Source organism: Myodes glareolus, chromosome 26 (genome assembly GCF_982192425.1).
Source record: "Myodes glareolus chromosome 26, mMyoGla1.1, whole genome shotgun sequence".
Taxonomy (NCBI): domain Eukaryota; kingdom Metazoa; phylum Chordata; class Mammalia; order Rodentia; family Cricetidae; genus Myodes; species Myodes glareolus.
In genome coordinates, this window is record NC_142051.1 from 13258593 (window position 1) to 13285613 (window position 27021).

General features: G+C 42.5%; 1 long non-coding RNA gene across 1 annotated transcript; it reads left to right on the forward strand.

Moving 5' to 3' along the window:
* The first annotated feature begins 225 nt into the window (after window positions 1-225).
* On the forward strand, window positions 226-17107 carry LOC125389910 (uncharacterized). Its single transcript, XR_014999711.2, has 3 exons — window positions 226-289; window positions 15682-15836; window positions 16742-17107. It is a non-coding gene; the product is annotated as an uncharacterized LOC125389910 (long non-coding RNA).
* The last annotated feature ends 9914 nt before the right edge of the window (window positions 17108-27021 follow it).

Sequence of the window (27021 nt, forward strand, 5' to 3'; positions counted from 1 at the left end):
ATGCCTTTACCTGCTAATTCATCTCAACAGACTCTGATTTTCTTTTTAATGTTATGAGTGTGTATGTATGTGTGTATATGCATGTATATGCATGTGTATATATGTGTGTGATGTGGAAGGGTCTTCTATCTATTGTTACTTTCATTGGTTAATAAAGAGACTGCCTTGGCCTTTTTGATAGGCCAGCCCTTAGGTGGGTGGAGTAGACAGAACCCAATGCTGGGAAGAAGGGAAGTGAGGTAGACGCCATGGAGCCAGCCACCAGGTCAGACATGCTGAATCTTTCCCGGTAAGCTACCACCTCGTGGTGCGACACAAATGATTAGAAATGGGTTAATCAAGATGTGAGAGTTAGCCAGTAACTAACTCTCTAGAGATAATGGGCCTGGCAGTGTTTAAATGAATACAATTTGTGTGTTGTTATTTCTGGGACTAAGCTAGCTGTGCGGGAGCCGGGTGGGATGAAAAGCAGGCCTGCCCGCAGCTCCTCACTACATAGCTCCTAGCCCCTCACACTACGTGTGTGTGTGTGCATGTGCATGTGTATGTATGTGTGAATATGTGTGTGCATGTGTGTGTATATGTTTGTGTGTATGTGTGTGTATGTTTGTGTGTATGTGTGTGAGTGGGCATGTATACCACTGGGAGTATGTGGAGGTCAGAGGACAACCTTGTGGAGCTGATTTTTTTCCTTGAACCTTTACATGGGCTCTGGGAATCAAACTTAGGTCCTCAGACATACCCAGAAGGCCTTTTTTGTCAGTTGAACCATCTCACTGGCCCTAAGAAGACACTCTTTTGAACTGATTACAACTATCAAATTCAAGGCTTTAAGACCCCAGAAATAGAAGAAAAAGAGAAGACCAAGAAGGAAGGAAGGGAGAAAGGAAGGCAGGAAGAAAGGCAGGCAGGAAGACTGGCAGGAAGGAAGGCAGGAAGGAAGGAAGGAAAGAAGGCAGGAAGGCAAGCAGGAAGGTAGGCAGGTGCAGAAGAGCCTGGAGCCATGAGGCATAGCCCTGGTTTGGTTGTGAGTTCTGAGATCTGTTGGGAATGGTCTTTTCTTTATGGGCCTCAACTTCCCATGCATCAAACAAGGAGAGAGAAGAAACTGGAGACCCTGACACACATGCCAGTGCTTTGCTCCGCCCTTGTGTTTGCGTGGTCTATGGAGGGTAGGCTCAGAAGCAGGAGGCTGTCCTTGGAAACCTGGACGACTCAGCACAGCAGGGCTTCAGGACTGGTCAGGGCTGACACTAATGCAGCAGAGTCTCAGAGGCTGGATTTTCAGACCAAGGCATCTTAGTACAAACCCCGGGTTGTTAAAGTGCTGACTTCTTTTTCCTCTTTTGCCTGCAGCTTCCCTTAGTGTTTTGGAACGTGGTGACTCCTCATGAGCAGCCTCAAGGGCTGCACAGCAAATGCACCATGGCCAATTTCTTTCTTTCCTTGTCTTCTGTTGTTGTTGTTCTGTTGGGCTTGGTGGGGGTTGCTAGGCAAGTGCCCCACCACTGACTTATGCCCTCAGTCCCAAAGAAAGTGGTTTAAAATATGTTCATATAAATATTGGAGGTGAGTGGGAATCAGTGGGTAGAGGGCTTACTTGACATGTGGGAGGCTCCATTCCTAGAACTGAAGAAACCAGGTGACACAGGCCTCTTCTCCCAGAACATGGTAAGGAGGCAGGAGGATCAGGAGTTCAAAGTCAGCCTTGGCCATGTAATGAGTTCCAGTCCAGCCTAGGCTACATGAGTCCCTCTCTGTCTCTGTCTCTCTCATTCACATATTCTCTCTCTCTCTCTCTCTCTCTCTCTCTCTCTCTCTCTCTCTCTCTCACACACACACACACACACACATTTAATAAGTATTGGATATCTTGTGTAGTTATAATTTCTATTGTTATGAAGAGACACCATTTTTATAAAGGGAAGCATTTAATTGGGATGGCTTATATTTTCAGAGGTTAGGTCCATTCTCATCATTGTGTGACATGGTGGTGTGCAGGCAGGCATGCTGGAACAGGACCTGAGATACTTAGATCTTAACTCATAGGCAACAGGAAGTAATCTGAGACACTGGGCATAGCTTGAGCATATATGAGACCTCAAAGCCCGCCACCACAGTGACATCTTCCTCCAACAAGGCCACACCTACTCTAACAAAGTCACACCTCCTAATAGTGCCACTCCCTATGAGTTTATGGGGGCCAATTACATTCAAACCACCACATCTTGTAAGTTTATTCTTATTTTACTGTCTTTTAATTTTTAAAAAAGATTTATTTATTATGTATACACACACCAGAAGAGGATACCAGATGTCATTATAGATAGGTTGTGAACCACCACCATGTGGGTGCTGGGAATTGAACTCAGAGAACCTCTGGGTTAAGAGCCAGTGCTCTTAACCTCTGAGCCATCTCTCCAGCTCTTTTTTATTATATATGCATTATTAAAAATAGATTCTTCCCTCCTACAACACATCCCAACCTTAGTTCCCCCTCCCTCCACTCCTCCCAGTTACCCCTGCCACCTCCCCTCTTCCCTGGACTCACTCCCTTTCGGTCTCCCATTAGAAAACATCAGGTCTAAGAGACAACAACCAAACATGATGAAACAAAATACAATAAGGCAAGGCCAGAGCCCTCACACCAAAGCTGGACAAGGCTACCCAACAGGAGGAAAAGAGCCCCAAGATCAGAGACATATCCACTCCCATAGTTAGGAGACTACAAAGACCATTCTAATAGCCACAACATATGCTGAGGACCTTGTGAAGACCTATGCAGACCCCATTTCTCTGTATAGCCCTGGCTGTCTTGGTACTTATTCTATAAACCAGACTGGCCTTGACCTCAGAGATTGGCCTGCCTCTGCCTCCTGAGTGCTGGGATTAAAGGCACGCGCCACCATGTTCAGCTTTCTCATCTTTTTGTTTATTAGAAAACTCTGTTATTTGTTTCATAGAATTGATTGTTGGTTCATTTATCATCACTAGCGATTCTTTTATACTTATTTTTTTATATAGTCACCTTACTAAATTCTTTTTCTCACTCTGATTCAGGGTTTCTCTGTGTAGCCCTGGTTGTCATAGAACTCACTCTGTAGACCAGGCTGGCCTTGAACTCAGAGATCCGCCTGCTTCTGCCTCCTGAGTGCTGGGACTAAGGCTGTGTGTCACTATGCTGGGTTACATAGACTGTTTTTAAAGATAGTCTTAAAACAGCAGCAAAACTGAGAAAGAGAGAATTATCCTGTTTAGACACTGCCCCCCATATGCACAGCCTCTACCAAGAGCTCAATGACTACACCCTGCCTGGAGGGCATCGCTGCATCACTGCATCACTGCATCGCTACATGACTGCATCATCACTGCATCTCTGCATCACTGCATCGCTGCATTGCTGCATCACTACATCATTGCATTACTGCATCATCACTGCATGACTGCATGACTGCATCCCAAACATCATGTTATTTCACCCATATGTCTCTGCTTTTTCCCAAGCTTTACTTTTTATTACAGTAAAAATATTTACTATCCCATTTTGTCTGTTTGTGTGTGAGTGCTCACACACACACACACACACACACACACACACACACACACACACCAAGGTTCCTGTGTGGAGGTCACAGGACAACTTGTTGAGAGGTCAGTTCTTTTGTTCTTTTCTTCTACTACATGATTCTGGGCATCGAAACAGGTTGCCAGTTTTGGTGGCAGAGACTTTTACTGGCTGAGTCATCTCGCCGGCCTGCTCCGTTTTTGTCTGTCTGTCTGTCTGCCTGCCTGCCTGCCTGCCTGCCTGCCTGCCTGCCTGCCTGCCTGCCTATCTATCTATCTATCTATCTATCTATCTATCTATCTATCTATCTATCTATCTATCTTAAAGTTTTTTAAATTATTAAATTTATTTTTTAAAAACATTCTTTTCTCATTTTGCATAACTATCTCAGTTCCCACTCCCTACCCTCCTCCCACTCCCCTCACCTTTCCCCCACCCCAGACCCCCATTCACTCCTCAGAGAGGTTAAGGCTTCCCAAGGGAGTCAACAAAGTCTGGCACATCATTTTGAGGCAGTACAGAAGCTCTATCCCCTACATCTAGGCTGAGCAAGGTATCCCTCCAAAAAGAATAGGCTCTAAAATGCCAGTTCAAGCACTAGGGATAAATCCTAATTCCACTGCCAGTGGCCCCAATGACTGCCCAAGCCCCACAGCTCTCACCCACATTCAGTGGGCCTAGTTTGGTCCTAGGTAGGTTCCCCTGCTATCAGTCCAGAGTCAGTGAGCTCTCACTAACTCAGGTCAGCTGTTTCTGTGGGTATCCCCATCATGGTCTTGACCCCTCGGCTCATATTATCATTCCTCCATCTCTTGGACTGGTTTCTGGAAGGTTGGTACAGTGCTTAGCATCTGCTAAGATCTCTGCATCTGCTTCCATCAGTTGCTGGATGAAGTTTCTATGATGACAATTAAGGTATCATCAACCTGTTTACAGGAGAAGACCAGTTCAGGCCCCCTCTCCAGTATTTCTTAGGGTCTTTGCTGGGGTCATTCTTGTGGATTTCTGAGAATTTTTTTAGTACCAGGTTTCTCACTAGCCCCATAATGGCTCCCTCAACCAAGTTATCTCTTTCCTTACTCTCCCCTTCTGTTCTTCCCCCATCTCAACCATCCCATCCCCTCATGTTCTCCTCCTCCCTCCCATTCTTCCCTTCTTTTCCGCATTCCCTTCTCCCCTCCCCAAACTCCCAGTTTTCTCAGGAGATCTTGTCTGTTTCCTCTTCCCAGAGGAATCTATGTATGTCTCTCTTAGGGTTCTCCTTGTTACCTAGTTTCTCTGGGGTCATGGACTATAGATTGGTTATCCTTTGTTTTTTTATCTAATATCTGCTTATGAGTGAGTACTTACTATGTTTGTCTTTCTGGATCTGGGTTACCTCACTCATGATGTTTTTTTTTCTAGTTCCATCTATTTGCATGCAAATTTCAAGATGTCATTGATTTTTTTTTATCTCTGAGTATTCCTCCATTGTGTAAATGTACCACATTTTCTTTATTGATTCTTTGGTTGAGGGAATCTAGGTTGTTTCCAGATTCTGGCTACTACAAATAATGCTCCTATGAACACAGTTGAACAAATGGTATGAGTGTGCATCTTTTGGGTATATGCCCAAGAGTGGTATTGCTGGGTCGTGAGGAAGATCGATTTCCAATTTTCTGAGAAACTGCCATAACTGATTTCCAAAGTTGCTGTACAAGTTTACACTCCCACCAATGGAGTGTATTCCCCCAATACACATATTTTCCAATGTGTTTTTTTCCAATACACATATTTTCCATATAGCAATGGAGGAGTATTCCCCCTACTCCACATACTTTCCAGCATCATTGATGTTTTTGATCTTAGCCATTCTGACTGGTGTAAGATGGTATATCAGAGTCATTTTGATTTGCATTTCCCTAATGGGTAAGGATGATGAGCATTTCCTTAAGTGTATTTTGGCCATTTGTAATTCTTCTGTTGAAAATTCTGTTTAGATTTGTACCCATTTTTTTGATTGGATGATTTTTTTTTTGGTATTTTGATGTCTCGTTTCTTGACTAGTTTCTAGTTTTCTAGTTTCTTTATATATTTGGAGATCAGTCCTCTGTCCAGTGTGGGGTTAATGAAGATCTTTTCCCTTTCTGTAGTCTGCCATTTTGTCTTATTGACTGTGTTCTTTGCTTTCTGTTTCAGAAGCTCTCATTTACTAATTGTTGCTCTCAGTGTCTGGGATACCGGTGTTATAGACAGGAAGCAGTCTCCCATGCCCATGCATTCAAGACTACTTCCCACTTTTTCTTCTATAAGGTTCAGGGTGGCTGGATTTATGCTGAGGTCTTTGATTCATTTGGATTTGAGTTTTGTGCAATGGGGATAAATATGGATCTATTTGCATTCTTCTACGTATCAATATCCAGTTAAGCCAACACTATTTATTGAAGATACTTTCTTTTTTCCCATTGTATAATTTTAGCTTCTTTGTTAAAAATCAGGTGTTCATAGGTGTGTAAATTAATATCAGGGTCTTCAGTTTGATTCCATTGGTCCATCTGCCTGTTTTTATGCTAATACCAAGCTGTTTTCATTACTATTGCTCTATAGTAGAGCTTGAAGTCAGGGATGGTGATGCCTTTGGAGGTTTCTTTCTTGTACAGGATTGTTTTGGCTATCCTGGGTTTTTTGCTTTTCCATATGAAGTTGATTATTGTTCTTTCAAGATCTGTGAAGAATTGTGTTGAGATTTTGATGGGCATTGCATTGAAACTGTAGATTGCTTTTGGTAAGATTGCCATTTTTGCTATGTTGATTCTACCTATCCAAGAACATGGGAGATCTCTCCATTTTCTGATATCTTCATCAATTTCTTTCTTCAAAGACTTAAAGTTCTTTTCGTACAGGTCTTTCACTTCTTTGGTTAGTGTTACCCAAAGATATTTTATGTTATTTGTGGCTATTGTAAATGGTGAATTTTCTCTGATTTCTTTCTCAGCCCTTTTACCAGTTTGTATATAGAAGGGCTACTGACTTTTTTTGAGTTGATCTTGTATCCTGTCACATTACTGAAGGTGTTTATGAGTTGTAGAAGTTCTCTGGTAGAATTTTGGGGTCACTTAAGTATACTATCATATCATCTGCAAATAGTGAAAGTTTGACTTCCTCCTTTCTAAGTGGTATCTCCTTTAGTTGTCTTATTGCTCTAGCTATATTGAATAGATATGGGGAGAGTGGAAAGTCTTGTCTCATTCCTGATTTTAGTGAAATAGTTTTGAGTTTCTTCCCATTTAATTTGATGTTGGCTGTCAGCTTGCTGTATATTGCTTTTATTATGTTTAGGTATGTTCCTTGTATCCCTGATCTCTCCAAGACCTTTATCATGAAGGGGTGTTGAATTTTGTCAAAGGTGTTTTCAGCATCTAATGAGATGATCGTATAGTTTTTTTTTCTAGTTTGTTTTTATAGTGGATTACATTGACAGATTTTTATATGTTGAACCATCCCCCAGATGTGATGAAGTCGTGTGATGATCATGGTGAATGATTTTTTTGATGTGTTCTTGGATCCAGTTTGCCAGTTTTTTTTATTGAGTATTTTTGCATCAATGAGGAAAATTGGTCTGTAATTCTCTTTCTTAGTTGTGTCTTTGTGTGGTTTGGGTATCAGGGTAACTGTAGCCTTGTAAAAAGAGTTTGACAACTTTCTTCATGTTTTTATTGTGTGGAACAGTTTGAAGGGTATTGGTATTGCCTCTTCTTTGAAGTTCTGGTAGAATTCTGTGCTGAAACCATCTGTCCCTGGGCTTTTTCTTTTTAGAGTTGTATCCCCTTGATCTCCTTTTGTCTTATTATTGCTCTAGCTAGGATCTCAAGAACTATATTGAAAGATATGGAGAGAGTGGACAACCTCATTTTGCTCCTTATTTCAGTGGAATTTTTTTTGCATTTCTCTTCATTTAGCTTAATGTTAGCTGTTGACTTGTTGTATATTGCCTTTACTATGTTTAGGTATGTTCCTTGTAACCCTGATCTCTCCAAGACCTTTATCATGAAGGGATGTTGAATTTTGTCAAATGCTTTTTCAACGTCTAATGAGATGATCATGTGGTTTTCATTTTTCACTTTGTTTATATTGTGTATTATGTTGACAGGTTTTCATATGTTGAACCATCCCTGCATCCCTGGGATGAAGCAGACTTGATCATGGTGGATGATTTTTCTGATGTGTTCTTGGGTTCAGTTTGCCAGTATTTTATTGAGTGTTTTTGCATCAATGTTCATGAGTGAAATTGGTCTGTAATTCTCTTTCTTAGTAGTGTCTTTGTATGGTTTGGGTATCAGGGCAATTGTAAAAAGAGTTTGGCAATGTTCCTTCAGTTTCTATTGTGTGGAACAATTTGAAGAGTATTGGTATTAGTTCTTCTTTGAAAATCTTAAAGAATTCTGAGCCAAAACCATCTGTTCCTGGGCTTTTTTTGGTTGTGAGATTTTTGATGATTGTTTCTATTTCTTTAACAGTTATAGGCCTATTTAATTTGTTTATCTGGTCTTTATTTTGGTAAGTAATATTTATACAGAAAAATGTTCATTTCCTTTAAGTTTTCCAATTTTTGAAGTATAGGCTTTTGAACTAGGACCTGATGATTCTCTGTATTTCCTCCATGTCTGTTGTTATGTCCCCCCTTTCATTTCTGATTGTGTTAATTTATATATTTTCGCTCTGCCTTTTAGTTAGTTTGGATAAAGTTTTGTCTATTTTGTTGATTTTCTCAATAAAGCAATTCTTTGTCTCATTGATTTTTTTGTATTGTTTTCTTGTTTTTATTTTGTTGATTTCAGCTCTCAATTTGATTATTTCCTGCCATCTAGGGTGAGTTTGTTTCTTTTTGCTCTAGAGCTTTCAGGTGTCGTGTTAACTCACTAGTGTGGGATTTTTCCAGCTTCTTTATGAAGGCATTTAGTGCTATTAACTTTCTTCTTAACACTGCTTTTATTGTGTCCCATAAATTTGGGTATATTATGTGGTCATTTTCATTGAATTCTAGGAAATCTTTAATTTCTTTCTTTATTTCTTCTTTGACCCATTGGTGATTCAGGTGAGCATTGTTTAGTTTCTATGTGTTTGTAGGCTTTCTGAAATCAGTGTTGCTGTTGAATTCTAATTTTAAGCCATAGTGATCTGATAAGATACATGGGATTATTCCATTTTTTTGTATCTGTTTAGGTTAGCTAGTATGTGGTCAGTTTTTGAGAATGTTCCATGAGGTACTGAGAAGAAGGTATATTCTTTTATGTTTGGATGGAATGTTCTATAGAGGTCTGTAAGTACATTTGAGCCATAATATCTGTTAGTTCCTTATTTCTCTGTTAAGTTTCTGTCTGGCAGACCTGTCCAGTGATGAGAGTGGAGTGTTGAATTTTCCCACTATCAGTGTGTATGGTTTAATGTGTGGTTTAAGATTTAGTTGTGTTTCTTTTTTTTTTTTTTCTTTTGAGACAGGGTTTCACTGTAGCTATCAAGCCTGTCCTGGAACTAGCTCTTGTAGATCCGGTTGGCCTTGAACTCACAGGGATCCGCCTGCCTCTGCCTGCCCCTTGAATGCTAGGATTAAAGGTGTGCACCACCACCACCCAGCAGTCGTGTTTCTTTTGCATATGAGGGTGCCCACGTATTTGGGGCATAAGTGTTTAGTATTGAGATTTGCTCTTGACGGATTTTTCCTGTAACTAATATGAAATGTCCTTCTTTGTCTCTTTTGACTGATTTTAGTTTGAAGTCTATTTTGTTAGATATTTGGATAGCTATATCAGTTTGTTTCTTAGGCTCATTTTATTGGAAAATCTTTTCCCAACCTTTTACTCTGAGGTGATGTCTAGGTTTCTTGTATGCAGCAGAAGGATGGATTCTGTTTTTGGATGGATTCTGTTTTTGTATCCAATCTGTTAGCCTGTGTCTTTTTTTTTTTAAAGACTTATTTATTATGTATACAGTATTCTTAGTACTCTGCCTGCATGTATGCCTGCAGGCCAGAAGAGGGCACCAGATCTCATTACAGATGGTTGTGAGCCACCATGTGGTTGCTGGGAATTGAACTCAGGACCTTTGGAAGAGCACTCAGTGCTCTTAACTGCTGAGCCATCTCTCCAGCCCCTAGTCTGTGTCTTTTTATAAGTGAGTTGAGTTCATTTATATTAAGGGATATTAATGACCAGTGACTGTTAGTTCCTGTTATTTTAGTTTTCATTGTTGGTCGTATTATTGTGTGTGTTTCCCCCTTCTTTGGGATTTGCTGCTGTGAAATCATCAATTGTCTGTGTTTTTGTGGATGTAGCTAACTTCCTTGGGTTGGAGTTTTCCTTCTAGTACTTTGTGTAGGGCTGGGTTTGTGTGCTAGGTGTTGGTTAAATCTGGTTCTCTCATGGAATACGTTTTTTTGTCCTTCTATGGTGATTGAAAGTTTTATTCGATTTAGTATTCTGGGTGGACATCCGTGGTTTCTTAATGTCTGCATAATGCTTGACCATGACCTTCTGGCTTTCATTGTTTCCATTGAGAAGTCAGATGTAATTCTGATAGGTTTGCCTTTATATGTTACTTGGCCTTTTTCTTTTGCAGCTCTTAGTATTCTTTCTTTATTCTGTATGTTTATGTTTTGATTTTTATATGGCAAAGGGACTTTTTTTTTTTTGGTCCAGTCTATGTGGTGTTCTGTAAGCTTCTTGTACCTTCATAGGGGTATTTTTCTTTAGTTTCGGAAAGTTTTCTTCTGTGATTTTGTTGAATATATTTTCTGTGGTTTTGAATTGGATGTTTCCTTCTTCTCTCCCTATTATTCTTACGTTTGGTCTTTTCATGGTGTCCTATATTTCCTGGATATTTGTGTTAAGCTTTTATTAGATTTAATGTTTTCATTGACTGGTGAGTATATTTCCTCATTGTATCTTCAGTGCTTGAGATTCTCTCTTTCATCTCTTGTATTCTGCTGTTTATACTTGCATTTGTGGTACCTGATCGTATTCCCATATTTTCTGTTTCCAGAATTCCCTTGGTTTGTGTTTTATTTATTGTCTTTATTTCAGTTTTCAAGTGTTGAAATATTTCTTTAATCTGTTTGATTGCTTTTCCTTGGTTTTCTTTAAGGGATTTGTTGATTTCTTCCAATATTTTTCTTTTGTCTTTTCCTCCATCTCTTTGAGGAAATTTTTTAATTTCCTCTTTAAGAGCCTCAAACATTTTCCTACAGTTATTTTTTAGGTCACTTTCTTCTGTTTCATTTATATTGGGGTGTTCAAGTCTTGATGTTATAGAGACATTAGTTTTTGTTGGGGTTGTGTTGCTCTTTGTGGTGGTGAATGTGTTCTTACCTTTTCTACTCATCTTTTCCTCTGATTGGTGTAGTTGGAGCTGTATCTCTGGTGATCAATGTTCCAGGTGCCAGTTGATCCAAGGCTCAGATGTTTGTTTCTCATGGTGCAGTCAGTGCCATGGTTCTAGTCACCCCAGAGGTCACTCGATATTCCCAGAGTTTTCTCCGTACTCCCAGGGGTTGTTTGGGACTGCTCCCACAGAGGCCACTTGCTCGGGGCCTGCTTCTGCTGAGGTTGCTGTCTTGGGCCTGCTATAGTGGAGGTCACAGGCTCAGGAGGAAGTCTTTAATTTCCTTATTTCTTCCTTGACCCTCGGGTGATTTAGCTAAGTATTGTTCATTTTCCATGATCTTGTTGGTTTTCTGCAACCAGTGTTGTTGAATTCTAACTTTAAGCCATGGTGATCTGGTAAGATATAGGGGTTACTCCAATTTTTTTAAAAATATATGTTGAGGATTGCTTTGTAACTGAGTATGTGGTCAATTTTAGAGAATGTTCCTTGAAGTACTAAGAAGAAGAAGGTATATTCTTTTGTGTTTGGGTGAAATGTTTTATAGATGTCTATTAAGTTCATTTGAGTCATGACATTCAGTTAGTTTTCTTATTTCTCTGTTAAGTTTCCATCTGACTGACCTGTCCAGTGGTGAGAGTGGTGTGTTGAAGTCTCCTACTATTAGTGTGTGGGATTTGATATGAAATTTAAACTTTAGTAATGTTTCTTTTACATATGTGGGTGCTCTTGTATTTGGGGCACAGATGTTCAGGATTGAGACTTCATCTTGATGGATTGTTCCTGTGATGAGTATGAAGTGTCTTTCTCCATCTCCTCTGATTGATTTTAGTTTGAAGTCTGTTTGATTAGATATTAGGATAGCTACACTCGCTTGTTTCTTAGGTTTATTTGATTGGAAAATCTTTTTCCAACACTTTACTCTGAGGTAATGTCTGTCTTTGAGGTTCAGGTGTGTTTCTTGTATGCAGCAGAAGGATGGATCATGATTTTGTATCCATACTGTTATCCTGTGTCTTTTTATAGGTGAATTGAGATCATTGATATTAAGAGAATTATTGATCAGTGATTGTTTATTCCTGTTTGTTCTTTTACTGGTAGTGGTTGTCATTTCCCATTCTTTGGGGTTTGTTGGTGTGAGGTTATCTGTTGCTGGTGTTTTTGTGGGTGCAGTTAGCTTCCTTGGGTTAGAGTTTTTCTTCTAGTACTTTCTGTAAGACTAGATTTGTGGATAGATATTGTTTAAATCTGGTTTTGTCATGGAATATCTTGTTTTCTCCATCTATGGTAGGTATAGCAGTCTGGGCTTGCACCATGGTCTCTTCATGTCTGCAGCACACCCATCTAGGACTTCCTGGTTTTCAGAGTTTTTCCTTTGCAACTCTTAATAATTTTTCTTTATTCTGTGTGTTTAATGTTTTGATTGTTATATGGCGAGGGGACTTTTTTTCTGGTCCAGTCTATTCGGTGTTTTGTAAGTTTCCTGTACCTTCGTAGGCATATATTTATTTGGGTTGGGAAAGTTTTCTTCTGTGATTTTGTTGAATATATTTTCTGTGCTTTAGAGCTGGAGTTCTTCTCCTTCTATTTCTATTACTTTTAGGTTTGGTCTTTTCATGGTGTCCCAGATTTCCTGGATGTTTTGTGTTAAGGATTTGTTGGATTTAACATTTTATTTGACTGATGAATCTATTTCTTCTACCGTTTCTTCAACTCCTGAGATTTTCTCTTCCATCTCTTGTACTCTGTTGGTTATGCATGCATCTGAAGTTACTGTTCGTTTACTCAGATTTTCCATTTCCAGAATTTTCTTGGTTTGTGTTTTCTTTATTGCCTCTGTTTCAATTTTCAAATCTTGAACAGTTTAAACTGTTTGTTTCACCTGTTTTGATTTTTTTCTTGGTTTACTTGGCTTTCTTTAAGAGATTTATTCATTTCTTCCAATTTTTTGTTTGTCTATTCCTCCATTTCTTTAAGGAAATTTTTCATTTCCTCTCTAAGGGTCTCTATCATCTTCATAAAATAATATTTAAGGTCATTTTCTTCTGCTGCTGGTGCAGGAGAATTGTCTGTATTCTGTCCATCTGTTTATTTTGAATAAATGCAGATTGGCCAGGCAGGAAGTATAGGTGGGTCAACCAGACAGGAAGTAGAGGTGGGGCCCTGAGAACAGGAGAATGCTAGGAAGGAGGAAGCCCATTCCTCCCATTCCTGCCCAGATCACCGATAAGCAGCATGTGACCTGCCCCTCTGTGAAAGGTACCGAGCCATGTGGCTAATATAGATAAGAGCAATGGGTTAATATAAGCTACAAGAACTAATAAGAAGCCTGAGCTAATGGGCCAATTAGTTTATAAATAATGCAAGACTCTCTGTGCTTTTTTCTTTGGGGCTTACCGGCTGCAGGAACTGGGCAAGACAGAAACCCCAACAAGCAGGCCTTCCATGTTACATGCCGCTTCTGGGTTAGGATGTTCAGGTCTTCCTGTTTTAGGGCCATTGGGTTCTGGTGGTGCCATATTGCTCTTTATGTTACTGAATGTGTTCTTACACTGCCGTCTGCCCATGTCTTTCTCCATTGGTGAAGGTGGGGCCTGTGGCTTAGGTGGTCACACTCTTCCTCCACATGCAGGCAGGCCCACGCCTCCAGTGGCTGCTGAAAGGGCTCTGGGGCTCCACCAGGTATAGGCGGGGCTAAGTCTCTCTCCAGAGTCAGTCAGGGCCAAGGATCCGGTGACCACAGATGCCGTGGGGGGTGGCTGCGTGTATCCTACTTTGTATTCTTAAAGATGTGTAATTAAATAAACGAAGATAAATTGAATAAAACTCACATGCAGGTTTGATCTGAGGAGGTAGCTCGGTTGTGGTGTTTGCTAAGTTAGAATGTGCAACACCCTGTGTTTCAACCCCAGTCCTGCTTAAATCGTGTGTAGTATGGCACACGATTACGGCCCAATACTCGGGAAGTAGTGACAGGACTCATATTTTCTTTGTCCCCCAGTTCCACATGTGTTAGCGGCCCTAAGCCCTGTCTGCTCTCTTTCCTGACTTGGTAATGTCACACACTTCTTTTATCTCTGCTGGCATGACCTTACCAGTGTTATGCCCAGATCATAGAGTCCCTCCAAAACCAACTAGGAGACCGAGTCCTGTATGTCAAAGCCAAGAGCCTTTATTCCAGTTTAAGCTTGGACTCTGTCTGTCCGACACAGAAGTCGAGAGCGGAGAGTGCCAAGCCCAGGTGAGGTGTTTTGTTTTGTTTTGTTTTAATATCATAGTAGAGGTTGGGGTGAGGGGATTTCCGGGGTTCAGGACCCTGATTGACTAGCATCTGTCTAGAGGTTTTGGCAAAAGGGGACTAGGTGAGTCCTGGACTCAGGGACATCTGGTGATCTTATCTAATGGTTGGAACGTCAGGTACTCCTCTTCAATGCTGGCTGTCCCTGCGTGGTGTCAGCTGATGACTTTTTCTGGAACCCGGTGCTGCCTGCTATGGCAGCTGTGTGGCCAGACATTATGTGTGGTCAGGCTGCCCTGGGCCCCACAACCAGACCATGACCCTCTCCTGGCTGGCATACCCTAATTGCCTTGTGACTGACTTCTTCGCTTCCACCCTTTCTTCTAGTCACTGTCTTGTGAATTTCCTCTGTCTTTAACACATGCCTGAGTTCCTCTCTGCTGCTCATAGAGCCATGCAAGTGATGGCCTCTGCCCACGTCTCCTGTTACTGCCCATCCGTTCCTCACACTCTCCTTTTAGTTTTGGGGTTCAAGTTAAATCTAGCCGAGATTAGGCAGGCTAGGATCTGCAGAAGCTGAACCTCCTAGAAGGAATGGTAGGAGAGGCCTGGCCAGTGAGCAAAGGTCAGGCCAGAAATCTCATAAGGCAAATGTGGACTTGGGCAGGGACTGGGGCGGGGCTCTCAACTTGGAGGGTCAGGGATCAGTGAGCGCCAGGAATGGGGCAAGGTTCAGGACCAGAGTAAAGGTCAGGCAGGGTCTGCAAACAGCTAAAGCAAATATCATTCTTGTAATCCAAGGCAATACTTGCACATTTCAAAAGGGTGGATGCTAAACTGCCCTGCATTAGCTTCTAAGTTTCCTCGCAGGGAGCACGAGGAAGAGTGACTGAAGAGATCATGGCTCTCACACTCTGCATGCTTCTCGTGTTAGATACATGTGTGCTCAGTGTGTGACTCCTGCCTGCTGATCTTTTGTGTTTTAAGATGATGTTTTGTTATTCCCCACAAAAATAATTGAAGTCACAAGATATGATGTACGTTGTTAAGATATGATATAACCCATTTTCAAGAGGGAGAGAGAGAGAGAGAGAGAGAGAGAGAGAGAGAGAGAGAGAGAGAATGGATTGGAGTTTGCACCTATGGCCTGGAAGCCCCTGAAAGACCAACAATCCCTAACCAAGCTCAGCCAAAGAGTCCTCAATGCAATGACATTAGAGTTAGTATCCTGCAAGGAATAAGGGTACACTTTTAATATCAAGAATGATACAGGATTTGTAGAACTGGGCTGTGGTGGCTCATGCCTGTAATCCCAGCAGTCAGGAGACAGAGGCAGGTGGATCTCTGAGGCCAGCCTGATCTGCAGAGTGAGATCAAGGAAAGCCAAGGCTACACAGAGAAACTGTCTTGAGAAACAAAAACAAAAAAGGGGATGATACAAGATTTCTTAATATAAAACTAAGTGTTATTGACTTGGGTGAAAAATTAATCCATGCTATGATGTGGTATGTTTGCTTCTTAGGTGGATTGGCTGCAACACACAATGTCTGTCTGCGTCAAATGTGGAACTGGAGGTAGCTCCTCCCCCATTAGGATCTGATGAAATCCAGACAGAGAAAGTTCTGGTATGATTTGGCCAAAATCTGGAACTTGAACATGGATTGAGAGAAAGAAAAGGTCTATGTGAAACTCCTTTCTTTTAAAACACCCAGATGTGCCAGGGTTCCTTTGCGGGTGTGATGCAGGGAATGAGTTGGGTAGAGAAGACTGCAACTGTGTGTGTGTGTGTGTGTGTGTGTGTGTGTGTGTGTGTGTTTTAAGATTTATGCATGTATGCATGAAGGCCATCATGAAGACCAGAAGAGGACACTAGATCTCATCACGGATGGTTGTGAACCACCATGTAGTCGTTGGGACTTGAACTCAGGACCTCTGGAAGAGAAGCCAGTGCTCTGAACCTCTGGGCCATCTCTTTAGCCCCAAAGAGTATAACTTCTGGTCTCATTTTAAAGTACTTTGTAATCGTTCCCTGGGCCAGACAAGAAAGGAGCAGTGTAAAGGGAAGGCTTGTTCCAGGCCTGAAATTGGAAGCAGGGCTCCAACAGAGACAGGGTTGAGAGTGAGTAAGGACACACTTCCCCACTCCCCACAAGTTTGCTAGGAGAATCCAGCATTGAACCATTGGTCTGAAACTATCCTGGCAGGAAAGAATGAAGCTAATTTACCCGAATTCTAACTCTTTTCTCCTTATAGCAGAGCAAAGAACTCCCCAGCGAGGAAGGGAGGAGAGATCATCTTAACATGAGGGATGGGAAGGACACCTGGGCCTGTGCTCACGAAGGGCCTCAGGTAGCTCTGCTAAAATTAATAAAGACACATTAGCCTGGAATTTCATATTAGTTACTCTCTCATTGTGACAGAACGTTCATCACAAACAGCTTAAGGAAGGATTGGCTCTGGCTCACGATCTAAGAAAGAGAAGATTCAGTATATGGGGAAAGGCAACTGTTCACATGGTGTCCACAGTCAGGAAGCAGAGACAAACACTGGTGTTCAACATCCTCTTTCTCCTTTTAATTCAGACAGGGACCCCGCCCACGGGATGATGTCACCCACACTCAGGAGCCCCTGCCCACGGGATGACTGTGGGGGCCCACAGAAGTGGATCCATTTCACCTTGACTAAAGGTCAGATAGTTCAGGCCTAGTCTTGCTTTTTCAAGGTTATTGACAGAAGATTTAACTTAAGGTGTGGCTACTAACAGGAAGTCTTGGCCTAGGGTGTGGTTATTTGGTGTTTTGGGTTTTAAGATGGTAATCATTTTGCTCCTTGTAACAAGATAAAAAAAGTCTTTCGCTTTCTTCCCCTCTAGTGGATTGGGGTGTTTAAAGATCATAAGAAATAAACATGGGCGATTCAGTAATCCCTGGACTGCCCTCCCAGTACTATTCTATGTCTCTGTATTTCTTTGGTATCTCTGTTTATTCTGCCTGACATTTCTAATCCACACACCCCTGTCCTGGAACATATGAACCCATCAAGGCTGAACCCTGATAGATGTCATAGCAATGTGTGGCTACAATAGATGGCTTCTCAACATGGTGCTCCTGACAGATGATGTCACCCACACTCAGGGACCCCAGTCCATGGGATGATGTCACCCACACTCAGGGACCCTAGTCCATGGGATGGTGTCACTCACACTCAGGGACCCTAGTCCATGGGTGACGTCACCCACACTCAGGGACCCCAGTCCATGGGTGATGTCACCCACACTCAGGGATCCCAGTCCATGGAATGATGTCACCCACACTCAGGGACCCTAGTCCTTGGGATGATGTCACCCACACTCAGGGACCCTAGTCCATGGGAGGGTGTCACCCACACTCAGGGACCCCAGTCCATGGGTGATGTCACCCACACTCAGGGACCCCAGTCCATGGGTGATGTCACCCACACTCAGGGACCCCAGTCCATTGGTGATGTCACCCAAGATGTCATCCACACTCAGGGTCTCAGTCCATAGGGTGATGTCACCCACACTCAGGGACTCCAGTCCATGGGATGATGTCACCCACACTCAGGGTGGAACTTCCTTCTTTAGTTAAACTTTTCTGGAACATTTTCCATAAACAAATTAGAGACGTGTTTCAACAGATCTTAAATTCATTGAAGTTGATAATGAAGATTAACCACCATGTATTTATTGGTTGTATTAAAAATTTGGCTGCAGAGGCCAACTTCGTCTACATAGAGAGTTCTAGGCCAACCAGAGCTAAAGAATGAGACCTTATCTCAAAAATCAAACAAAACAAATTTTGGCTGGGTAACTGGAGAGATGGCTTAGCAGAAGACTCCAGTTTGGTTCCCAGCATGCTCACAGGGCCGCTCACAGCTATCTGTAACCTCACAGGATTCAACTCTTTCTTCTGACTTCTGTGGGCATCCACACACATGTGGGATTCACCCCCACGCACATGCACACACATACATGCACAGACACACATACGTGCACACAGAAATTTACACATAAAATTTAAGAAGCAGATGGATCTCTATGAGTTTGAGGCTAGCCTGGTTTACATAGCTAATACCAGGCCAGTCATGGTTACATAGTGAGACTCTGTCTAAAAACATTTTTTTAAACAAAAATATTTGTTTTTGGTTGGTTGGAAATAAACATCAAAAGTACATTACTGAGTGACTCCTCGCTGTCATTTCTTCATTTTAAATATATCTGCAGAATGAAAAAGGAAGACATTTAGTTCTCTGTCTCTCCAATGTCTGATTGGCCTGCGTGGGACACACAGTTTATAGATGGACTTGACATCAGCTGTGGCAGTTGCAAACATGGCTCATGATTCTGTATGTTCTGAAATGGAAAACTGTGTTCCTCTTTTTAAGATAGGTGTGGACTGCATTGAAACCAGTGAGCGACAAACTCAGGTACATTCTACCAACAGCAGAAGAGATTTTCACCTCACTCTGTTCGCAGCCTATTTTTACCTCACTCTGTTCCTGAGCAACTTCATTCTAGCTTGGCTCTGGCTCTGAGGCCCCCACCCCCAGAACTGACTCTGGCCTCGTGATGTGAGAGCTGCACTCCCTTCTCTGGGCACCCTGGCTCTGGGGACACAGGGTCAGTTGAAGGCTTCTTAGCTTGGAGTCTGATGGGGGGTGACTGAATCCTTGGAGGCTTTTCTTTTAGGGTTCTCTGTCTCCCTAATCCACAGTGTAAATTTGATTGTGTAAAGTAAGATATACAACATATGTTATGTGATACATCTAGATAGTGAAATGGCTACTGTACTGAAGCAAGTTGACACGCCCATCATTTCACAGGGTTTCTTCTTTTGGTATGATGAGAGTAGCTAAAGATCTACTCATTTGAATACAGTATATTATTAACTATAGTCTTCATGTTCTGTATTGGATGTCTAGACCAGTAGAACTTGTCTGTTACTTCGTAGCCTTTGACTTATCAATCCCCATTTTTTCCTCCTAATCCACTGGGGTAACCACTGTTTTAAAGTTTTGAGGGCTGGATGTGGAGTTGCACGCCTTTAATCCCAGTACTTGGGAAGCAGAGGCAGGAGAATCTCTGTGGGTTCAAGGCTGGTCTGGTGTACATAGTAAACTTCAGGGCAGCCAGGACTACAAAGAGAGACCCTGTTTAAAAAAAGTTTTGAGGGCCCAGTGTTGGGAATGACCTTGGGTGGCCAAGACAGGTGGATGGATCTCTGTGAGTTTGAGGTTAGTTTGGTGTCTTAGTTAGGGTTTTTAATTTCTGTGAAGAGACACCATGACCACAGCAACTCTCATAAAGAAAACATTTAAGTGAAGGGGCTCGCTTACAGCTTCAGAGGTTCAGCCCATTATCATCGTGATGGTATGCAGGCAGACGTGGTGCTGGAGCTAAGAGTGTTACATCTTGCAAGCAAGAGGAAGTTGACTGACTCACTGGGTGGTATCTTGAGCTTAGGAAATCTTAAGGCCCGCTTCCACAGTGACACATTTCCTCCAACAGGGCCACACCCACCCCAACAAATCCACATCTCCTATTAATCCCTATGAGATTATTGGGAGCCAATTACATTCAAACTACCACATTTCACTCTCTGGCCCCCATAAGCTTGTAACAATATCATAATTCAAAACGTGTCAGTCCAACTTCAAAAGTCTCCATGGTCTATCACAGTCTCAACAAGATAAAAAAGTCCAAAGTTCAAAGTCTCTTCTGAGTTTCATGTAATTTCTTAACTGTAATCTCCTGTAAAAAACAAATAAAAAAACAGATCACATATGTCCAACATATAAGGCACACGATATACATCATCATTCCAAAATGCTGGGAAGGGAGCATAGCGAGGAAATACTGGACCAACGCGAGACTGGAAACCAACTGGGAAAACTCCAAACTACATCTCCATATCCGATGTCAAAACGCTTTCCACATCTCCAACTCTGCTCTACTTTGTTGACTAAAACACTTCTTCCCCTTGTGCTGGTTCCACTCCCTGTTAGCAGCTCTCCTCAGCAGGTACTGCAGGACTCTGGCATCTCTAGCATCTTAAGTTCTCCAAAGCAATCTGGTCTTCAGCTTCACAGCCTCATGCAATGGTTTCTCCAGGCCTCCATTCAGAGACACCCCTGACACACGCCTGGCCTCAGCAGCTTTCCTTAGGCATGGAAGCAAATTCCATAGCTCATTTCTTTGATTCTTAACTCTGAAGCCAGAGCCACGTGACTGAAGCTGCCAAGTTCTGCTGTTTGCTGTGACTGGAGCTGGAGCCTCATTCAATTATATTCTCACCAGCTTTCTGTCTTTCACTGCCTAAGCTTGGCTGTCCCAAAACTTGCTCTGTAGACGAGGCTGGCCTCGAACTCATAGAGATCCATCAGCCTCTGCTTCCCCAGTGCTGGGATTAAAGGTGTGCGCCACTACATCTGGCTCTAAGATTTTTTTTTTTTTTTTTTTTTTTTTTAGTTCCTTCTCACAAGTTGCAGCTTAGCTGGGTGGAATCTTGCACTGAGGTCACCACTCCCTGTATTCCATTTCTCAATCGTTTATCTCCTTGAACACAGGATTTAGCTCCATTCCACTTCCTGATGCTCTTTTTCTCCTCAAAATTTACCTTTTGCAATTTACCCTGCTCAGCTCATGTCTTTTCATTAGACATCATCGTTAGAGTTACCACTAACATCCACAATGCAGAGTCTATACTAGGTTGAGATTTTTTTTTCTGCTAATGGAATTAATCAAAAACTCTTCACTTTAGCCTCAGGCAGACTCTTCAGGCAAGGGCAAAAGGCAGCCACTTTCTTCACCAAAATATCACAAGAACGATCTTTAGGCAGGATAGTAACATTCTTCTGCTCTGAAACCGCTTTAGTGAGTCCCTGACAGTTCAGCCAACTCTTATCACTTCTGTCTTTCATGCTTCTACTAGGACGGCACATTAAGCAGTGTTTAAAGCATTCCACTGCTTTCATAACCCAGAGTACCAAAGTCCAAATACCTCCAAACAAGCTCATGGTCAGGCCTATTACAGTAATACCCCAGACCTGTGTATCGACTTCTGTCTTAGTTAGGGTTTTTATGGCTGGGAAGAGACATTATGACCACGGCAACTCTCAAAGAGAAAACATTTAATCTGGGTGACTTGCTTACAGTTTCAGAAGTTCAGTCCATCATCATTACGAGGGGGAGCATGGCCACGTGCAGGCAGATGTGGTGCTGGAGCTTGGAGTTCTACAGTTTCAGGATACTGGGTGGTATCCTGAGCACAGGAAACCTCAAAGCCCGCACCCACAGTGGCACTTTTCCTCCAACCAAGCCACACCTCCTAATAGTACCACTCTCTATAAGATTATGGGTGCCAGTTACATTCAAACTACCACACTTGGTTTATACAGCAAGCTCTAGGTTGGGTAGGACTACATTGAAGACCCTATTTTAACAAACAAACAAACAAACAAACAAACAAACAAACAAACAAGACCCCGAATGTTTTTGGGTGTGTGTTTCTGTAGAGGATTGTTCTGAGGCCAGGTTGGTACTGGGCATTGTCCTCTATCACCCGCTCCCCATGTTATTCTGTGAGACACTGTCTCTCACTGTTAGGATGGATATTGATCCCAGGGATTTTCCTGTCCTCTCCCTCTCCTGTGGCGGGTTACAGGTGCATACACCCAGCTTTTGCATGGGTGCTGGGGACCCAAGTTCAGGCTTTCAGCTTAGGCAGTAGGCAGCTTACTGACTGAGTCATTTCCCCAGTCCTTGTAGCCACAACTTCATTCTCTAACCCTGTGAAAAAAGTTTTTGATTCTACACAGAAGTGAGACCATGCAGCATGCAGCATTTTTTTTTTTTTGATAGGGTCTCTCTCTCTCTCTCTCTCTCTCTCTACATAGCTCTGACAGTCCTGGAACTCACCATGTAGATGAGGCTGGTCTTAGACTCACAGAGATGTGCCTACCTCTACCTCCCAAATGCTGGGATTAAAGGTGTGTGCCACCACACCACCATGCCCAGCTAGTATTTTTATCTTTATGTAACATATTTCACTTGCATGATGTCTTCTGATCTTATCCATGTTGTGTCCAGTGGGAGTGGGTAATATCTTATTGTAATATTGTATATCCGTATTGCAGTTTTGCTATTCGTTTGCTGGTTAATGGACAATTGTTTTCATTCCATGAAAAGTTCTGCCATCAAGAGGGGAGTGCAAGTGTCTTTATGCGGAACCATCTGCTTCCCTGCAGTTATTACCCAGAAGTTAGATGGGTCCTTTTGTAGGTTACTTTTTAATTTCTTTAGGCGATGTCATTCTAGTTCTGCAGTGGCAGCTCCAATACGCATTCTAGTGTTGGGTTATTTTTCTCCCAAAGTCCCAGGGGACTAGTAAAAAAAAAAATGTGATGAAAACACCAGAGCAGGAGGAAGCACTTCCTGGAGGGTGGAGTCAAGCCAGGAGTCATTAGCAAAAATGGTCAAAATAAAAGTTTCTCAGAGCCCTAGAAATGAGCCTAAGATATATCAGTCACAAGTGATTCTCCTGCTCGTCTCCTAGAGAAATGGAGTGTTTGTGAGAGCAGTCAGTATGGTGGAAGGAGTAGCTGAAGGAGTCTCATCTTCACCCTTGCCCACTTCCCGCCTTGAACAACCTCAGGCCCACTGTAAAACCAGCAGCTCCGGCAGGCTGTCAGCAGGCTTCGCGCCTCCTACAGTCTCTATTTGCAAACTACGGGAACAGCCTCATTGACAGGCCTGTCGGTGATAATTTTAAAGTTCCATTTCCTTGGTGGTGCTACTCACTGACTGGCCGGAGTTGATGAAGAAATTCTAGGGATGCCCAGAGGGGCCTTTTAGCAGTTCTTACTCGTCCCGGGATCACGTGCACATTTGGGAATCTCTCACCTCTTTGCTCACCTTAAGCCGCTGCTCAGCAGGAAGTGAATTCTAGGTTAGAGGTCCAGCCTGCTAGTGTAGGGAAGGCAACAGGTATGGCACCCTCAGCAAAGGGTGGGTCACCTACCAGGAAGGCAGAGAGAGCCAAGGAAATCTCTGGTTTTCTTACGTGACTGCGAAGCCAGCCAGAGACGTTCGTGGTCATGGCTAAGAATAGAGACTTCAGAATCAGCGGAGGAAAGGCACAGACAACAGCAGCAGCTGCGGCCACAGAAACAAAGAGCGGCGACAAAACCTGGTTTCTAGAGCTGCCAGGTACACTATTTAACACGCCCAGTTTTCAATGAGAAATTCAAAGAGATACAACGAAGCAGAATAGCGTAGATCCTACAGGAGGCGTGGGAAAAGTATGCTTCCCTGCAAAAACCAGATGGCAGAGCCATTTGGAAGATATTATGACCTCAAAATTCTCATTTTTGTAAGGTTAGTAAATCTTTCCTGAGTTTAGTAATCTGACTCTTTCTCATTCTTATTTATTTATTTATTATTTATTTATTTTTGATCAGTTTAGCTACAACTTAGCTAACTTTGCCGATCTTTTTGAAGAAGCACTTTTGGTTTGTTGATTTTCTGTTTTTCATGTTTTCTTTATTTAAGTTTTAATCTTTATTTTTTCTTTCAGAATAGACTAACCCTCTACCTCTTATTATTTAAAGTTTTCTTCTTTTTTTATTGATGATTTTTAAAATTCAATCTTTTCTCATTTTACATAGCTATCCCATTCCCACGCCCTCCCCTCCTCCTGCCCCACCCTTCCCTCCACCTTCCACCCCATCCACTCCTCAAAAAGGGTAAGGCTTCCCATGGGGAGTCAGCAAAGTCTGACACTTTGCTTCCAGGCAAGACCAAGGCCTTCCCCCCAATATCTAGGCTGAGCACATTTTCTTTGAAGGGATACCTTGGCAGAGGGACCAGGATTTATCCCTGCTGCCAGTGGCCCTACAGATTATCCAAGCCTCACAACCGTTCCCCACATTCAGTGGGCCTAGTTTGATCCTATGCAGATTCCCCTATCAGTCCAGGGTCAGTGAGCTCTCACTAGCTCAGGTCAGCTGTGTCTGTGGGTATCCCCATCATGGTCTTGACCCCTTGACTCCTTTGCTCATATTATCACTCCTCCCTCTCTTGGACTGGTCTCAGGTAGCTCAGCCCGGTGTTAAACTGTAGATCTTTGTATCCGCTTCCATCAGTTGTTGACTGAAGGTTCTGTGATGACAATTAAGGTAGTCATCAGTCTGATTACAGGGGAAGGCCAGTTGCTTGGGGCTTAGCTGGGGTCATCCTCGAGGATTCCTAGGAATTTCCCTAGTGCCATGTTTCTTGCTAGCCTCATAATGGCTCCCTCAATCAAAATATCTCCTCCCTTTCTCTCCCTCTCTGTCCTTTCTTCTGCTTGAGCAACCCTTTTCCCATGTCTCCTCCTCCTTCCCCTGCTCCTCTCTCCATGCCCTTCCACCCTCTCTTCTCCCCCCACACCTAATTTTCTCAGGAGATCTTGTCTGTTTCCTCTTTCCAGGGGGGGTCCATGTATGTCTCTCTTAGGATTCTCCTTGTTACTTAGCTTCTCTGGAATCCTTTGCTTCACATCTAATATCCACTTATGAGTGAGTACAAACCATGTTTGTCTTTCTGAGTCTGGGTTACCTCACTCAGGAAATTTTTTTTCTAGTTCCATCCATCTGCATGCAAATTTCAAGATGTCATTTTTTTTCCTGCTGAGTACTACTCCATTGTGTAAATGTACATTTTCTTTATACATTCATCAGTTGTATAACAACTAGGTTGTTTCCAGGTTCTGACTATAACAAATAATGCTGCTATGAACACAGTTGAGCAAATGTCCTTGCGGTCTGAATGCGTATCCTTTGGGTATGTGCCTAAGAGTTGCTGTGGGATACTTTGTTTATGCTTTAACAAATAAAGCTTTCCTGAAGAGCAGAGTGTGGAGCTGACCACTTTATTTAGCCATAGAGGTCAGGCGGTAATGGCACACACCTTTAATCTCAGCACTCAGAAGACAGAGTCAGATGGATCTCTGTGAGTTCTAGGCCACCCTGGGCTACGTGAGATTGAATCAGCCTAAAAGAGAAACATAGTCAAGCACTGGTGGCTCAGTCCTTTAATCCCAGCACTAGGGAGTTGGAGATGGGAAGTGATATGGCTGGGTGGAGAGAGGAATATAAGGTGGGAGGAGACAGGGGCTTAGGATTCAGTCTGAGAAGTTTCATGGAGAGACACTCAGTCTGAGGACTCGTAGAGACAGGACACCCCATTCTATCTGAGGATTTTGTAGGGGTAAGACCTAGTAGCTGGCTTCTCTGCTTCTCTTGTCTTTCAGTTTTTACCCCTAACATCTGACTCTAGGTTTTTATTACTAAGACTAATTGGAATTCAAGCTACAAGTTGCCATGGCCATGATGTCTCTTTACAGTGAGAGAACACGGACTAAGACAGAAGTACTTAGTGATTGACAGGAGAGGGTCCAGCCCATGGTGGGTGGTGTCATCTCTGGGCTGGTGGTCCTGGGTTCTATATGAAAGCAGACTCATCAAGCCATGGAGAGTAAGCCAGTAAGCAGCACCCGTCCATGGCCTCTGCATCACATCCTTCGCCCAGGATTCTGTCCTGTGTGAGTTCCTGTCCTGATTTCCTTTGATGATGAACTGTGATATGGAAGTATAAGCAAAAAGACCCCAAAACCAAAACCCAACAAAAACAAGCAAACAAACGACAAAACAAAGCAAAAACTCCCTTTCCTTCCAAATTGCTTTTTGGTCATGGCGTTTCACTGAAGCTATAGAATCCCTAGTTAAGACCCTCACACTGTGTAGAAGGGAAGTGGTGTATTCCTAAATAACCAATAGATCAGGGAAAAGTTCATGGTTGTAAACATCTCCGTGTCCAGCTTTTTCAGAACTAAAAACTTCTCTCTCTCTCTCTCTCTCTCTCTCTCTCTCTTTCTCTTGGGACTGGATTTCTCTGTGTAGCCCTGGCTGTCCTGGAACTCACTCTGTAGACCAGGCACTGCCTGGCAGCTTCCACATTACTAATGACATCGTCCATAAAGTGAAAAGACAGTTTATGGTGGAGAATGTATTTGAAAATTACAACCTAGAAGACATTAGTGTCCAGAATACACAGTGTTGTGTTACGAGTTAATAATAAAATGAGGAATAATTAAGAAATGGGGGAAGGGCACTGGAAAAGCTGCTCATGGTTAGGAATGTCCACCACTCTTGAAGTAAACTCCCGGGCTGGTTCCCAGCCCCCCTTCCAGCGACTGCCTGTGACACCAGCTCTGGGGATGTCACCTCTGGCCTCCTTGTATTCACTTGCATGTACCCCATCACTATGCACCCAAACTAAAAAAGAATAAAAATAAGTTAAAAAAAAAACCAAAACAAAACTGAGGAGAGGATTGTGCGGATGTTTCTCCAGGGAAGATGCAAAAGTAGCCTTAGCACACAGAAGCTGATCGACATCATCCGCATTGGGAAATGAAGATAAGAATTGCGACGAGGCCGTAGGATGATTAAAGAGAATGACGGCTATTGTGAGGACGCAGACTCTGGAAGCTAGTTCACCGTCAGTGGGACTGAAAGATGGCACAGCCATTCTGGAAACGGTTTGACGGTTTCTTCAGACACAGCCTAGAGTTACTGCGTGACTCAACAATTTTATTCCTAGGCATGAATCCAAGAAATTTGAAAACATTGGTTCTCACAAAAACTTTTGCATGGAAGTTTACAGTAATTGTTCATAATACATATATAATCCATTCAAATACCCATGAACCAACGAACACATAAATAAGTATAAGGTATCCATATAGTGGAATAGTATTTGGTATATAGAAAGGTAAAAAGGTAAAAGGTTGACAGGACAATTTAA